The sequence below is a fragment of the Macaca fascicularis genome, chromosome 15 (assembly GCF_037993035.2).
Source record: "Macaca fascicularis isolate 582-1 chromosome 15, T2T-MFA8v1.1".
Classification (NCBI taxonomy): Eukaryota; Metazoa; Chordata; class Mammalia; order Primates; family Cercopithecidae; genus Macaca; species Macaca fascicularis.
In genome coordinates this window covers 115,147,291-115,164,184 of record NC_088389.1, presented here as the reverse complement: position 1 = coordinate 115,164,184, position 16,894 = coordinate 115,147,291, and the positions used below count along the sequence as shown (strand labels likewise).

The 16,894-nt window shown below is 37.5% G+C and overlaps 1 protein-coding gene across 1 annotated transcript in view; it reads right to left on the bottom strand.

Moving 5' to 3' along the window:
• RMI1 (RecQ mediated genome instability 1) overlaps positions 1-16,894 on the bottom strand; it is a 640,651-nt gene that overhangs the window by 80,773 nt on the left and 542,984 nt on the right. Inside the window, exon 11 of the mRNA XM_065530754.1 lies at positions 14,177-14,340. The gene's annotated coding sequence lies outside the window, so the exon portion shown is untranslated. The remainder of the gene's footprint in view (positions 1-14,176; positions 14,341-16,894) is intronic.

Here is a 16,894-nt window from a genome sequence, read left to right as displayed (position 1 = left end):
GGTGAGGGAATATATATTTTTTCCAAGAAAATATCTAGCCAAAATAAAGCTAATATAACAATATTTGGATAAGATAAATAGAAGTTAAGAGAAAAAGCATTGAGAGGGATAAAGAGGAAGCTTACATAATAGTGACTAGAACAATTTACCAGGAAAATATAAAAACTATGAATTTGTACGCAACTAATAGCATAGCCTAATGTGTGTGTATTATGTGTGTATATGTGTGTATATACACACATACACATTCATATACATACATACATACACACATACACACACACGCACACGCATTAGACTATGCTATTAGTTGCATATAAATTCATAGTTTTTGTATTTTCCATTTATATATGTGTGCATACATATATTCACACACACACAAATTAGGCTATGCTATTAGTTATACATGTACATATATACATATATATACATGTACACACACATACACACACATTAGGCTATGCTATTAGTTGCATACAAATTCATAGTTTTATATATACATATATATATATAGCAAAACTAATAGAATGTCAATAAGAATTTGGCAAATATATAATCATGGTAGGTGATCTTAACGCTCTCTGATAGATACAGCAGACCAAAGGTTATTAAAGACACAGAAAATTTAAAAAACCAAATTAACATGCCTGATCTAAAGGATATATAACTCTGCACTAGCAGAAAACATGCAATCTCTTCAAGTAAATGGAATATTTACAGAAACATACCATGTACAAGGTAACAAAGAAGTCCTCCACAAATTCAAAGAATAGATGTCATATAAGCAATGTTCTCTCACAATAAGGCAGTTAATTTCGAGAGAAGTAAAAAGATAATTTAAAACAAAAAGAATCACCCCTAGAGTAGCAAGAAAAAAATGGCCCATGCACTCTAAGATAGAGACAGTTGAATCCCAGGTCTAAACTTGCCTGCTGAAAGTCCTTGAGTAAGTCACTTAACCTCTCTGGGCCTTGGCTTCTTCAGATGTTATGTGTGTGTAATATCTCTTTCACACAGATTAAAGGAGGAAATAATCTATAAAAGCACCTAGCACAGTACTTGGCAGAAACTCAAACACCAGTTTCAGTCCTTTTACATAATGTGTGTTTAATAAATATCAATGGAATTAATAAATGAATACCAAGTGGAGATAAATATACATTCTTTTGCAAACAGAATATATAATAAATTTAATTAATCCACAAGATCCTATTTTAAACAGAGAGAAGGAAAAATATGGCACATTCTATGTTTCTAATTATCCTCTGATTCGAAAAGAAAGAAAAGATTTTGTCTGGACGTCTGGAAAATCTGATGCCACATCCTGTTTGTCCCTCTCATGTTAATTTGATAATTGCTTCAGATCATGAGGTCACTTTGTCCAAATAAAAAGAGGCTTCACTTGTGAAAGAAGAGAAGCTTAGAGGGCAATGCCTAGTATCTTGCGGGCCGCATTACCAGCTGTTTCCAAGAGACCCAACAAAATTTGAAGGGGACTCAACAAATTTCAACGAGCATAAGTCAGCTAGATACAAGAGAGAATTTTCTTGACAAGTTACCACTCCATTGCATCAGGCAGGGGCTTGTGTGATCTCCTTCCAAGCGTGACATTTCCAGACGTCCTGAACTTGATACAGGCTATGTAGAAAGCTGAGATCCACCCAACGTGCAGCTGTGACAGTTAATGAGGTGTGTGCAGGAGTATAGCACATAGACAGCCTTCATCGCTCTCTATACTCTTGTTGGCTCCCCTCCCTAGAAGGTTTTCAACATGTGTTCAGTGTGGTTGGTTTGCTTCATTTCTATGGGACTCAGAAGAAAGATTTTCTGCTCTCTTCGTTGTGTCATCAGTGCCAAGGACTTTTCCATTTAATTGTTATATGAAGCATGATGTCCCCAAGGCCAATCTCAAGACTTTGGTCAAAGGGAAAAGTGTTTCCAGACCACAGTGAAACATAGCCTTGGTGACAAAGCTAACAATAACAGGATGGACAGTTCAGGAATTCAGCAATGCTACCAGGAAAACATGATTTATAAGCTATGGATGCTCATATTTCATATTTACCTGAAAAGCACAACATCTTGTGTTTTTTTTTTTTTATTCCCACTAAAAATCCTAAATATTTCTGAAGCATCAGAAAATATGGCCTAATATGGAAGAAAAGTTAGGACTGGCTAAATCAATCTTATACCAAAATAAATTTAAGGTAGATTTAAACATTGAATGTAAAATTAATACAGGTAAATGCTTTTATATTCTTAATGTGGAAAAGAACTTCATAAGCTTAAGATCAAATGCAGAATCTAAGGGAAAAACTGACACGTTTAAAAACATTAAATTCTAAACATTTGTACAATTAGAAAAATCATACATAAAATCAAAGACAAATAACAAATAGAAAAAATAGTTTTAGCATTTATGACAGAAAGTTCATATTTTTAACATATAAAAAGCACTTATAACCAAAAAGAAAATGAAAAATTTATGAATAAGGCTTCAAAAGCAAAAATGCAAGAAAAACAAAAATAGATAAATGGGACTTAATTAAACTTGAAAGTTTCTACATAGCAAAAAAAAAAAAAAATCAACAGAGTAAACAGGCAACCTACAGAATGGAAGAAAATATTTGCAAATTATGCCTCTGACAAATGACTAAGATCTAGAATCTATAAGGAACACAAACAACACAAGAAAAAAACAACCCCATTAAAAAGTGGGCAAAGGACATGAATAGACATTTCTCAAAAGAAGACATACAAGTGGCCAACAAACATGAAAAAATGTTCATCACTCATCAGAAAAATGCAAATTCAAACCAGAATGAGATATCATCTTACACCAGTCAGAATGGCCACTATTATGAAATCAAAAAACAACAAATGTTGCTGTGAATGCAGAGAAAAGACTATACTTATAAGCTGTTAGTAGGAATGTAAATTAGTTCAATCTCTACGGAAAACAGAATGGACATTTCTCAAAGAACTAAAAATAGAACTGGTCAGACACAGTGGCTCGCTCTTGTAATCCCAGCACTTTGGGAGGCCAAGGCAGGCGGATCACGAGGTCAGGAGATCGAGACCATTCCGGCTAACACAGTGAAATCCCATCTCTACTAAAAATACAAAAAATTAGCCAGGCATGGTAGCACGTGTCTGTAGTCCCAGCTACTTGGGAGGCTGAGGCAGGAGAATAGCATGAACCCAGGAGGTGGAGCTTCCAGTGAGCTGAGATTAAGCCACTGCACTCCAGCCTGGGTGACAGAGCAAGACTCCGTCTCAAAAAAAAAAAAAAAAAAAAAAAATACGACTACCATTCAACCCAGCAATCCCAGTACTGGGTATCTACCCAAAGGAAAATAAATTATTATACAAAGAAAACACAATTGCACTCATATGTTTGTCAAAGCACTAGTCACAATAGCAAAGTAATTGACTCAACCTAAGTGTCCATCAATAAGTGATTGGATAAAGAAAATGTGGTATATACAACATAGAATACTATGCAGCCATAAAAAAATCATGTTTTTTACAGCAACATGGAGCTGGAGGGCATTATCCTACATGAAATAACTCAGAAACAGAAAGTAAAATTCAACATGCTCTCAAATGGGAGCTAAACAATGGGTACACATGAACATAAAAATGGAAACAGTAGATAATGGGGACTCCAAAAGTGAGGGAGGCTGAGAGGAGGGTAAGGGTCAAAAAATTTCCTATTGGGTACAATGGTCACTATTTGCATAATGGGTATACTAGAAGCCCAACTCTGCTGTTACATAATACATCCATATAACAAACATCTACATGTACCCACTGAAACTATAATAAAATAAAATTTTAAATTAATTAATTTTAGAAAGAAAATGGAAAATGGGCATAAATAGTCACTTCCCAAAGGAAAACATACAAATGACTAGTAAACACAACTGAGAAATGCACAACTTTAATAGTAAACAAGGAAATGCAAATAAAAACAATAAAATACAAATTTATAATTTTTCTTTATTTTTTTTAAATTTTACTTAACACATTGGTGAAAATTTGAGTGAATATTCAGTGTCACGGATTCCAACATTGCTACATATTTGGGGAAACGAGCAGTCTTTTACTGGGTGATGAGAGTGAAAGAGCAATACCATTGGGGTGGGGGAAAGAATTGACAAAATCCATTAATATATTAAAATCCCTAAAAACAAGAATACTTTTTGATCAAAGAATTTCATTTCTAGTAATTTATCCTAAGAAAATAATCAAGCAGGCGTGCATAGATTTACCTTTAATCGTCTCAGGCTTGTTTATAATAGCTTTAAATCAAACAATGGAAGTGCTATTCAATAGTGGAACTTCTAAGAAATTATGAGACATACACAATAAAGCACTGTGGAATAATTAAAAATGAAGGCATAGGAAGAGACAAAGCAACATAGCTGAATAGAAGCCTCCACCTATCGTCTTTCTCACAGGAATACCAATTTTAACTACCTACACAAAATTGCACATTCATAAGAACCAAATATCAGATAAGCAATCATACTGCTTGGTTTTAACTTCATATCACAGAAAGCAGCAGGAAAGAGGGCAGTTTGGCTTTACTTGCCAAAGCCACCCCTCCCCCATCTGCTGTTAGTGACCACATGGCATGGAAAGAGAATTTGTGCAACTAGGGGAGGGAGAATACAGTGATTGCGGGACTTTGCACTGGAGCTCAGTGCTGCCCTGTCACAGTGGAAAGCAATACTGGGCAGAACTCAGGCATCACCCATGGAGGAAACATTTAGAAAAGCCGTAGCAAGAGGGGAATCATCCATCCTAGTAGTCAGAACCTGAATTCTGGTAAGCCTCGCCACCATGGACTAAAGCGCTCTACGGGTCTAAAAAAAACTTGAAGGGCAGTCTAGGCCACAAGGACTGCAACTCCTAGACAAGTCTGAGTGCTGTGCTGGGCTCAAAGCCCGTGGACTCGGGGAGCACATGACCTAGGGAGACACCAGTCGGGGTGGCCAAAGGAGTGCTTGTTCCAATTCTCCCACCAACCCCAGGCAGAATAGCTTGCAACTCTGAAAATGACTCTTTCATTCCACTTGGGGAGAGGAGAGGGGTTTTGTCCTGCAACTTGGATACCAGCTCAGCCACAGTAGAATAGGGCACTAGGTAGAGTCATAACGTCCTCATTCTAGGCCCTACCTCCTGGACAACATTTTTAGACCCACTCTGGGCCAGAAGGGGAACCTACTGTCAGGAAAGGAAGGACCTAGTCCTGGCAAGACCCATGACCTGCTGACTAAAGAGTCCTTGGGTACTGAATAATCAATAGCAGCAGACAGGTAGTACATACCATGAGCCCTTGGTGAGACTCTGGGATGTGTTGGGGCTCACATGTGACTCAGCATATGCATATATGTGGTGGCTGTGGAGACAGACTCCTTCTGCTTAAGAAAAGCAAAGGGAAGAGTCAAGGGGACTTTGTCTTGCAGCTTAGGTACCAGCTCAGCCACAGTGAGGTAGAGCATCAAGTGGGCTTTTGGGGACCCTGATTCCAGGCCTTGGGTCTTGGTTAGCACTTCTGAACCAGCCCTAGGCCAGAGGGGAACCCACCACCCTGAAGGGTGAATGCCAGGACTATAAGCATTCACTAAAGAGCCCTTGGTCCTTTCATGAACATCACTGGTGGCCTGGCAGTGCTCTCCATGGGCCTTTGGTAATGGTGACCATGAGGAGAGACTCTTCTGCTTGTAGAAAGGGTACGGAAGAGTGGGAAGGTCTTTATCCTGTGGCCCGGGTGCCAGCTCAGCTGCAGTAGAATAGAGCAGCAGGTAGATTCCTAAGGTTTCCAACTCCAGACTCTGACTCCCAGACAGTATCTCTAGACCCACCTGGAGTCAGGGGAAGCTCAGCACCCTGAAGAGAAAGACACAAGCCAGGCTGGCTTCACCACTACCTGATTGTAGAGCCCTAGGGCATTGAGTAAACATAAGCAGTAGCCAGGTGATGGTTACAGTGAGCCTTGGGTGAGATCCAGTGCTCCGCTGGCTTCAGGTCAGACCCAGCACAGTCCCAGTGGTGGTGGCCACAGGGGAGCTTGTACCACCCCTCCAGCTCCAGGCAGCTCAGCCCAAAGAAAGAGAGTCTACTTATTTGGAAGTAAGTAAGAGAAGAGAGCAAGAGTGTCTCCCTGGCAATCCAGATAAAACTTCTGGATCGTATCCAAGACCGCCAAGTCACTACCTCTACAAGTCTGCGGGAGCCACAGCATTACTGGGCTTGAAGTTCCCCCTAAATGTAGATATGGCTGCAGTGACCAAAAATGTAGATCACAACACCCAAGTCCCTTTGAATACCTGTAAAGTTTTCCCAGCTTTACACTTGGGAATCTGTAATAAATACCTGCTCAGGACTGCAATAAATACCTAACTCTTTAATGCCCAGACACTGAAGAACATTCATAAGCATCAAAACCATCCAGGAAAACATCACCTCACCAAATGAACTAAATAAGACACAAGGGGCTAATCCCAGAAAGACAAAGACTTTTCAGATAGAAAATTCAAAATAGCTGTGTTGAGTAAACTCAATGAAATTTCCAAGATAGTAGAGAAGGAACTCAGAATCATATCAGATAAATTTAACAAAAAGATTGAAATAATTAAAAAGGATGAAGCAGAAATTCTGGAGTCAAAAAATGCAATTGACATACTAAAGAATTCATCAGAATCTCTTAATACCAGAATTGATCAAGCAGAAGAAAAAACTAATGAGCCTGAAGACAAGCTATTTGAAAATATAGTTAAAGACAAAAGAAAAAAATGAATTTAAAAGAATGCAGCATGTCTACAAGACCTAGAAAATAGCCTCAAAAGGGCAAATCTGAGAGTCACTGGCCTTAACGAGGAGGTAGAGAAAGAAATAGGTGTAGAAAGGATATTCAAAGGGATAATGACAGAGAATTTCCCAAGCCTAGAGAAATATATCAATATTCAAGTACAAGAAGGTTAGAGAACACCAAGCACATTTAACCCAAAAAAAGATAACCTCAAGGCATTTAATAATCAAATTCCCAAAGGTCAAGCGTAAAGAAAGGACCCTAAAAGCAGCAAGAGAAGAGAAATAAATAATGTACAAAGGAGCTCCAATACATCTGGCAGCAGACTTTTCAGTGGAAATCTTACAGGCCAGGTGAGAGGGTATGACATATTTGAAGCGCTAAAAGAAAAAAACTTTTGCCCTAGAATAGTATATCTATATAAAATATGCTTCAAATATGAAAGCAAAATAAAGACTTTCGCAGACAAACAAAAGCTGGGGGATTTTATCAACACCAGACTTGTCCGTCAAGATATACTAAAGAGAGTTCTTCAATATGAAAGAATAATAATCCGAAAAGATGTTAATGAGCAATAAGAAATCATCTGAAGTTATGAAACTCAAAGTACAGGCCAGGCATGGTGGCTCACCCCTGTAATCCCAGCACTTGGGATCAGGCCGAGGCGGGCAGATCACCTGAGGTCAGGAGTTCAACACCAGCCTGAGCAATGTGGAGAAACTCCATCTCTACTAAAAATACAAAAATCAGCCTGTAATCCCAGCTACTTGGAAGGCTGAGGCAGAAGAATTGCTTGAACCAGGGAGGTAGAGGTTGCAGTGAGCTGAGATGGTGCCACTGTACTCCTGCCTGAGTGACAGAGGGAGACTCCATATTAAAACAAAACAAAACAAAAACTCAAAATACACAGAAAAAAAGAATATTATAACACTGTAATTATGATGTGTATGATGTGGAAACTACTCATATCCTGAGTAGAAGACTAAAAGATCAACTGATCACAAATAACTACAACTTTTTAAAACACAGATAACACAATACGCTAAGATATAAATAGAAACAACAAAAGTTAAAGAGTAGGGAGATGGAGTTAAAGTATAGAGATTTTATTAGTCCTCTCTTTGCTTGCTTCTTTGTTTATGCAATCAGTGTTAACTTGTCATCAGTTTAAAATAACGGGTATAAGATATTATTTGCAGCCCTCATGATAACCTCAAATCAAAAGACATACAACAAGTACCTTAAAAATAAAAAGCAGAAAATTAAAACACACCACCTCAGAAAATCACCTTCACTAAAAGGAAGAGAGGAAGAAAAAAAAAAAAGCAAGAAAAGACCACAAAACAAGAAAACAAATAACAAAATGGCAGAAGTAAGTCCTTACCTGTCAATAATAACATAAAATGTAAATAAACTAAACTCTCCAATCAAAAGATATAGACTGGCTGAATGTATTTTTAAAAAGAGATGCAATAATCTGTTGCCTACAAAAAAACACACTTCGCCTATAAAGACACACAGAGACTGAAAATAAAGGGACGGAAAAAGATGTTCCATACCAATGAGAACCAACAAAAGCAGGAGTAGCTATACTTATATCAGACAAAATAGACTTCAAAACAAAACTATAAAAAGAGACATGGTCTCTATATAATGATGAAGGATCGATTCAGTAAGATGATATAACAATTGTAACTATATATGCACCTTGGAGCACACAGATATATAAAACAAATATTATTAGAGCTAAAGAGAGAGAGAGACCCCAATACAATAATAGCTGGAGACTTGCAGCATTGGACAGATGATTCAAAAAGAAAATCAACTATGAAACATTGGACTTAATCTGTCCAATAGACTAAATGGACATTTACAGAATGTTCCCTCCAATGGCTACAGAATACACAATCTTCTCAACACAGGGATCATTCTCAAAGACAGACCATATGTCGAGCCACAAAACAAGTCTCAAAACATTCCAAGAAATAATAGTAAGTGTCTTCTCTGACCACAATGGAATATAACTAAAAATCAATAATGAGGAATTTTGGAAACCATACCCACACGTGGGAATTAACCAATATGCTTCTGAATGACCAGTGGGTCAAAATGAAGAAAAAAAAAACTGAAAAATTTCTTGAAACAAATGATAATGGACACACTACATGCCAAAACATATGGGATGCAATGAAAGCTGCACTAAGAGGGAATTTCATAGCTATAAGTGCCTACATCAAAAAAGTAGAAAAACCTCAAATAAACAACCTAACAAGGCATCTTAAAGAACTAGAAAAGCAAGAGCAAACCAAACTCAAAATTAGTAGAAGAAAAGAAATAGTAAATATCAGAGTGGAAATAAATGAAATTGAAATGAAGAAAACAACAAAAAAGATCAGTGAAACAAAAAGTTGGTATTTTGAAAAGATAAACAAAATTGGCAAACCGTTAGCCGGTCTGAGAAAAAAAGAGAATAAATAAATAGATTCAGAGATGAAAAATGAGACATTACAACTGATACCACAGAAATTCAAAGGATCATTAGAGGCTACTGTGAGCAACTATATGCCAATAAATTGGAAAAGCTAGAAGAAGTAGATAAATCCCTAGACACATACAACCTACCAAGCCTGAACCATAAAAAAAATCCAAAACCTGAATAGACCAATAACAAGTAACAAGATCGAAGCCATAATAAAAAATCTCCCAGTAAAGAAAAGCCCTGACCTCAGTGGTTTCACTGCTGAATTCTACCAAACATTTAAAGAAGAGTTAATGCTTTCAAAATTCATTCTAAGAGGCCAGTATTGCCCTGATACCAAAACCAAACACATATCAAAAAAAGACAACTACAGGCCTATATCCCTGATGAACTTTGATGCAAAAATCTTCAACAAAATACTAGCAAATCAAATTCCACAACACCTTAAAATGATCACTTATGATAATCAAGTAGAATTCATCCCAGGGATGCAAGAAGGATTCAATATATGTAAATCAATCGATGTGATGCATTATGTCCACAGAATGAAGGACAAAAACCATATAATCCTTTCAACTGATGTTGAAAAAGCATTTGATAAAATTCAACATCACTTTATGATTTTAAAAAACTGGGTGTAGAAGTAACATACCTCAACATAATAAAAACCATATATGAGAAACCAACAGCTAGTATCATATTATTTAATGGGAAAAAACTGAAATCCTTTTCTCTAAGATCTGGAACATGACAAGGATGCCCACTGTCACCACTGCTATTCAATATCGTACTCAAAATCCTGCTAGAGTAATGATACAAGAAAAAGAAATAAAGGGTATCCAAATTGAAAAGGAAGAAGACAAATTATCCTTATTTGCAGATGATATGATCTTACATTTGGAAAAACCTAAAGACTCCACTAAAAAACTGTTAGAACTTAAACAAATTAAAGCTGCAGGATACAAAGGCAACATACAAAAATCAGCAGCATTTCTATATGACAGCAATGAACAATGGGGAAAAAGAAATTTAAAGAGTAATTCTACTCATAATAACCACAAATAAAATTAAATACCTAGGAATTAACCAAAGAAGTGAAGGATCTTTACAGTGAAAACTATAAAACACTGATGTAAGAAATTGAAGAGGACACAAAAAAAGGGAAAGATATTTTATATTCATGGATTGGAATAATCAATATTTTTTAAATATCCATAATACTCAAAGCAATCTACAGATTTAATGCACTCTATCAAAATACCAATGACATTCTTCACAAAAATAGAAAAAACAATTCCAAAATTTATATGAAAACACAAAAGACTCAGAATAGCCAAAGCTATCTATCCTAAGCAAAAAGAACAAAACTGGAGGAATCACATTTCCTGACTTTAAAATATACAACAGAGATACGGTAACCAAAATAGCATAGCACTGGCATAAAAGCAGACACATAGACCAGTGGAACAGAATAGAGAACCCAGAAACAAATGCATATATCTGCAATGAACTCATTATCAACAAAGGTGCCAACAACATGCTTTGGGGAGGGGACAGTCTCTTTTATAAATGGTGCTGGGAAAACTGGATATACATATGCAGAAGAATGAAACTAGATCCCTATCTCATGCTATATAAAAAAATCAAATCAAACTTGACTGAAGACTTAAACCTGAGACCTCAAACTGTGAAACTGCTAAAAGAAAATATTGGAGAAACCCTCCAGGACATTGGACTGGGCAAAGACTTCTTAAGCAATACCCCACAAGCATAGGCAACCAAAGCAAAAATGGTCACATGGGATTACATCAAATTAAAAAGCTTCTGCACAGGAAAGGAAACAATCAACAAAGTGAAGAGACAACCCACAGAATAGGAGAAAATATTTGCAAACTATCCATCTGATAAGGGATTAATAACCAGAATATATAAGGAGCTCTAGCAACTCTATATGAAAAAATCTAATAATCCAATTTAAAAATGGACAAAAGATCTGAATAGACATTTCTCAAAATAAAAAGATATGCAAAGGGCAGACAGGTATATGAAAAAGTGCTCAACATTATTGATCATCAGAGAAATGCAAATCAAAACTACAATGAGATATCATTTCATCCTAGTTAAAATGCCTTTTATCCAAAAGACAGGCAATGACAAATGCTGGTAAGGATGTGGAGAAAAGGGAACCCTTGTACACTGTTAATGGGAATGTAAATTAGTACAACCACAATGGTGAACAGTTTGAAGTTTCCTCAAGAAAACTAAAAGTAGAGCTATCATGTGATCCGGCAGTGCCCCTGCTAGGTGTATACCCATAACAAAGGCAATCGGTATGTTGAAGAGATGTCTGCACTCCCATATTTATTACAGCGCTATTCACAATAGCCAAGATTTGGAAGCAACCTAACTATCCATCAACAGATAAATGGATAAAGAAAATTTTTTACATGTACACGTGGAGTACTACTCCGCCATAAAAAGGAGGAGATCCTGTCATTTTCAGCAACATGGATGGGACGAGAGGTCATTATGTTAAGCAAACTAAGCCACACACAGAAAGACAAACTTTCCATGTTCTCACATATGTGTGGGAGCTAAAAATGGAAACATTTGAACTCATGGAGATAGTATAATGATGGTTTCCAGAGGCTGAAAAGGGTAGTGGGGGAGTTGGAGGAAGGGGAAGTGAGGATGGCTGATGGATACAAAAAAATAGAAAGAATAAATAAGATCTAGTATTTCATAGCACAACAGGCTGACCATAGTCAATCATTATTTAATTGTACATTTTAAAACAACTAAGAGTAAAATTGATTTTTTTTGTAACACAAAGGATAAATGCTTGAAGTAATGGATACCCCACGTACCTTGATGTGATTATTACACATTGCATGCCTGTATCAAAGTATCTCATGTACCCCATAAACATATACACCTACTATGTACTCACAGAAATTAAAAATTTAATTTTTTATGAGAAGACGTAGAACTATATTCATTGGCATGGGAAAATGCCCACATTATATTAAGTAAAAAAGGCAATTTGTCCACTTTCTCCCAGTTTTACGTGTGTGTGTGTGTGTGTGTGCGCCTATAAATGTATAAATGCATGGGGAAAAGTCTAAGGATATACAGTGAAATTTTCACAGCCTTTTTCTCTCAGCAGTAGAATTACAGGGAATTTCCACTTCTTTATATTTTTCTGATTATCTGATTTTTTTTACAATGAAAATATTTTACTTTAGGAATTGTTCCCAGACCAAACTGAGGGCCGGGCTGCTATTTCTCATGGCCCAATAATGAAATGCAGATAAACTAGGGAGGAAGAGAGTTTTTATTTCTGCAACCTGTAACAGGGAGAAGGCCTGGAAATGATCACCAGACCAACTCAAAATTACCAAGTTTTCCAGAGCTTATATACCTTCTAAGCTACAGGTCTACATGTAAGTGTGCATTCATCTCAAGACATAAGTGATTAACTTCTTTTAAGCTACCACTAAGGTCTGAGTCCTAAAGACCTTCCTCTGGAGCCTCAGTAAATTTACTTAATCTGAATAGGCCCAGGTGCTGGAGTAATTGTCCTTATCTTGTCTCCTGCTAAATCACAGAGGTTTAGGGAGTTCTTTCAGACCCCCAATAAACTTTTGTGGAGGCCTGGGGAGTTTCTTCAGATCCACAATAAAACTTGTTTAACCCTAACTGGGTCCTGTTAAGGATTCCTTCATTATTTTGTCATGCTTTAAGGCCCAGGAAAGGCCTAGGCAAAACTCTGGATGGGCTTTTGTTACATCCCAGCCTTTGTATAAGGGCACTGGCTTTTAACTTAACCACTTGGTCAGTACTGAAATCGTTGTTGTGGAGGCCTGCATTAGTGAGACTTGGCGTGCTCCAGAATCAGAAAAAAAACTTAAGACAATTTATACTGAGGAGAATAAAGGCAAGAAAGATGAAGTTTAAGCAAAGAAATTCTAGGTTTGGAAACTTCTGGGTTTTGCTACTGAATTTATTCAGACTATTAACTTTTTTTAATATCTCTTAAAGTATCTCAAAGTAGCTCGAAAGCTTTTTTGTTTGTTTGTTTGTTTGTTTTTTCTCCTTCACTGAGCAGCAACTCTTTGCAGACATTCGTCCCACTAACAATTTAAAGCAGACATCAGCATTCGCATTTCATCCATAAGAAAGCAGTCTGGGACTCATAAGAGAGCAGGACCTGTACCCCAGAGCCTGTTGCAGAGGAAGCCCAAAAAAGCAGCATGCTGTGGCTTCCTGATCTGGGAGAAATATTTGGTGTGAAGTTTATTAAACGGAGGCTGAAGCCAGGATCTGTTCAAATCCCAGCTCTGTCACCATGGCTGCATCATCTCAGGCAAATTACTTTACCTAGCAGTGATTCGATTTCTAGATGTGTAAAATAAAGATGATGAAGATAGTATCTACCTTAATAGTCTGCTGCCACAGATGAGTGTATGTAAGGTGGAACACTGGAAGTGCTCCACGTTTGTTGTTATGTTTCCATTTCCCACGTGGGTCCCAGTCTCCCCATCCCCAATAGCATGGATTGCACCAGGGCTTCACCACAGCCACATCGGCCTATTAACTTCCAATTATTACAAAGGCCCTGCTCTAATGGCAAGTGCTAAAGGGGAGTTGCTCCCGTAGTTCTGACCCCTCCTCCCCTCAGCTACTTGTCCTAAGCATAAAATGTAAACGTTCACGTTCTAAACACTCATTAACTAACATGCAGGTCACAAGGGTGCTGAGCTGGTGGAGTCAGAACTCAAACCCATATTCTACCTGGCTCTCCTAAACCTGCCATGTACTTTCTACTGCTGATAATATGTAAAGAGGTAAAAGTATATTTATACTAGCAGGCTTACCAGGTCAATGGAGATGAAATTTAACATGTCTGATGTCTTCTAGCATGCATCTGGTTCTGGGCTCATTTTTGTTCTTTGTGGCACTTTTAATCTTGCAGAAGGCATACTTGTGGAATTTCCAGACAAAGATTCTTGTTCTCCAAAAATATAATAAAGAAGTGGATCTGAAAAAAAAAAAAAGCCAAATTATCTTTTAAAAATGAAAGCAGCCCCATACCCACTGCCTGAAATTCAGTGAAGGCCGTTACATGTACACATTTTATCATTGTTGCTCATTTACCCTCACCAGGGAATATCTTCCAGTGCACCGTAGGGTCACATTTTGAAAATCTGACCCTAAACATTTTCACATTGTGAATTAGACTTCAAAGGAGATTTTGATTCATGTTTTGTGTTCTTAAAAACTTGGTACACCTTACTGATTACTGGGGAAAAAAATTCTAGTTTCGCTTAGTCACACTGATATCCCAATAGTGTTTACGGGTACTTGTTATATCATATAGTGGCCACAGCTTTTGAAACAAATATCAGGACATTTGGTTTGACAGTCAGGAGTATATTTATGGGGACAGAATAGTTAGCCAACCAGAAAATCCAGGCCACATGCATGCCATTAACTATATATAAAGAATGATCTGCATGAATAATATATAGATGTACAGGCTGGCTAGTATCTTTGTACCAGCCAATGTACATGAACAGTCTTTCAGAGGTCAACTCATTGAGTTGCTATGTTGATTTTGTTCTTCTTTCCAATTGCTTATTTAATTGATATCAACTATCTTCATTAGGTTAGTTAATCTGACAAAGTGATCACGTATCCTTATGTTAGCTGTTCTCTAAAACAAATATAAAATTATTTGTTAAAATGTTTGAACTCTGCTAAAAGACTCATGAGAACTATTATATAAATAAACCATTAGGTAGACAATTGTGATTAGGGAAATATTGTACTAATTGCTAATGGATAAAATCATGATGCTCATCAGACACATCTTAAAATTATACACATATTTTAATGAAAATCAATAGGCTTATGTATGTGATGACCCATTTCTCTAAACAGTAGTGCATATTTGCAAAAGAGCAGATGAACCCTATCCAGATGTGAACTAGAGAACCATAATAATGAAAAGGACCTACATTCTAAGGCTGTTCTGTGGGTTCAATGAAGTTATATTTTTAATGTGCTTAAAACAGTGCCTGGCACATAGTAAATGCTATACAACTACTGTTAGCAGTGTTGGCTTTAAGATAGAATTGTTAACTTTCTTTTCAAAAGTCTTTTGAAAAACTTGTCAGAAGTTTTATTTAAAGTTTATTTTTTGATTTAAAACATTTTTCTGCTTTTCAAATGTAAAACCTGTGAATTAATCATCATGGATTAAAACTCACAACCTATTCGTACTTATTTGTGGGCTTTTTTCTTTTTCTACAACTGTGTGGGTGATGGCCTGGAACCAAATCTCTGCCTAAACATGATGTGCTATTCCCTCTTATTTTGACCAATCTGACCCGTCAAGACACGACAAATATGCCTACACAGCTATACTACGTTCCTAAATATGGACTCTGAGCAAACATGACAAATATATGAAACCCTGAGTACATAAAACATTTTAAGTAAGTCTGCTTAATTACAATATAAACAAGCTCTCCACTGCACTAAATGAGTCATTGGTTCTCCCAGATGGTCTGAATAGAGTTCAAGTGACATTAAGAGAAAACAAAGTATGTCCTCAGATATTCACGGAGCTGAAGAGGATGGAGCGACACGGGGAGGTATAGTTCAGCATGTCCCATGCCGGGGGAGGACTGTAAGATCCTGTCTGATAAACCAGTCAGGTGTGGCCTTACAGAAAAGTCTATTCCATAAGGGCCTAACAATTCTTACAGGAAAGGACTTATAAGAAAGGAACAGTGAGACAACCTCGAGTTGGTAGAAAAGCCAAGTGCCATGTTATAAAAAGTGTATCTCCAAACCTTAATCTGTGTCCAAATTTTATGTGGGCGTATGAGTGTGTGGGTGAAGGGGGGAAAATCAAAGAAAAGTGAATATTACAAATGCTGTTCTACCAAGCACTGTGAAAGACTGAGACATGAGGTTCTCAGTTTCCGTACATCCCTAACAAATTTAACATGAGGAAGTGGGGTCTCTTATTCCGCCTCTCCACAGAATATCATCCACTTGGGCAGCCTGAAGCGTCTGTACCAGGAGGAGGGGTAGCTCCTGGCAGATGCAAGGGAGAAATCGTGAGGCAGCCTGTAATGTGCAGGACAGCACATTTAGCAAGACCAGGCAGAAGGACCCAGAAAAGTGGTCATGACCAGTAGACGAGCCTAGAAGAAGTTGAGGTGAAGCCAGCTGGACTCCTGGGTCACCTGGGGACTTGAAAAACTTTTCTGTCTTACAAGAGGTTTGTAAAATACACCAGTCAGTGCACTGTAAAAACGCACCAATCAGTGCTCTGTGGCTAGCTAGAGGTTTGTAAAATGCACCAATCAGTGCTCTGTAAAAACGCACCACTCAGCGCTCTGTGGCTAGCTAGAGGTTTGTACAATGGACCAATCAGCACTCTGTAAAGTGGACCAATCAGCACTCTGTAAAATGGACCAATCAGCAGGACATGGGCAGGGACAAAGGAATTAAAGCCGGCCACCCCAGCCAGCAGCAGCAACCCACTCGGGTCCCCCTCCACACCGTGGAAGCTTTGTTCT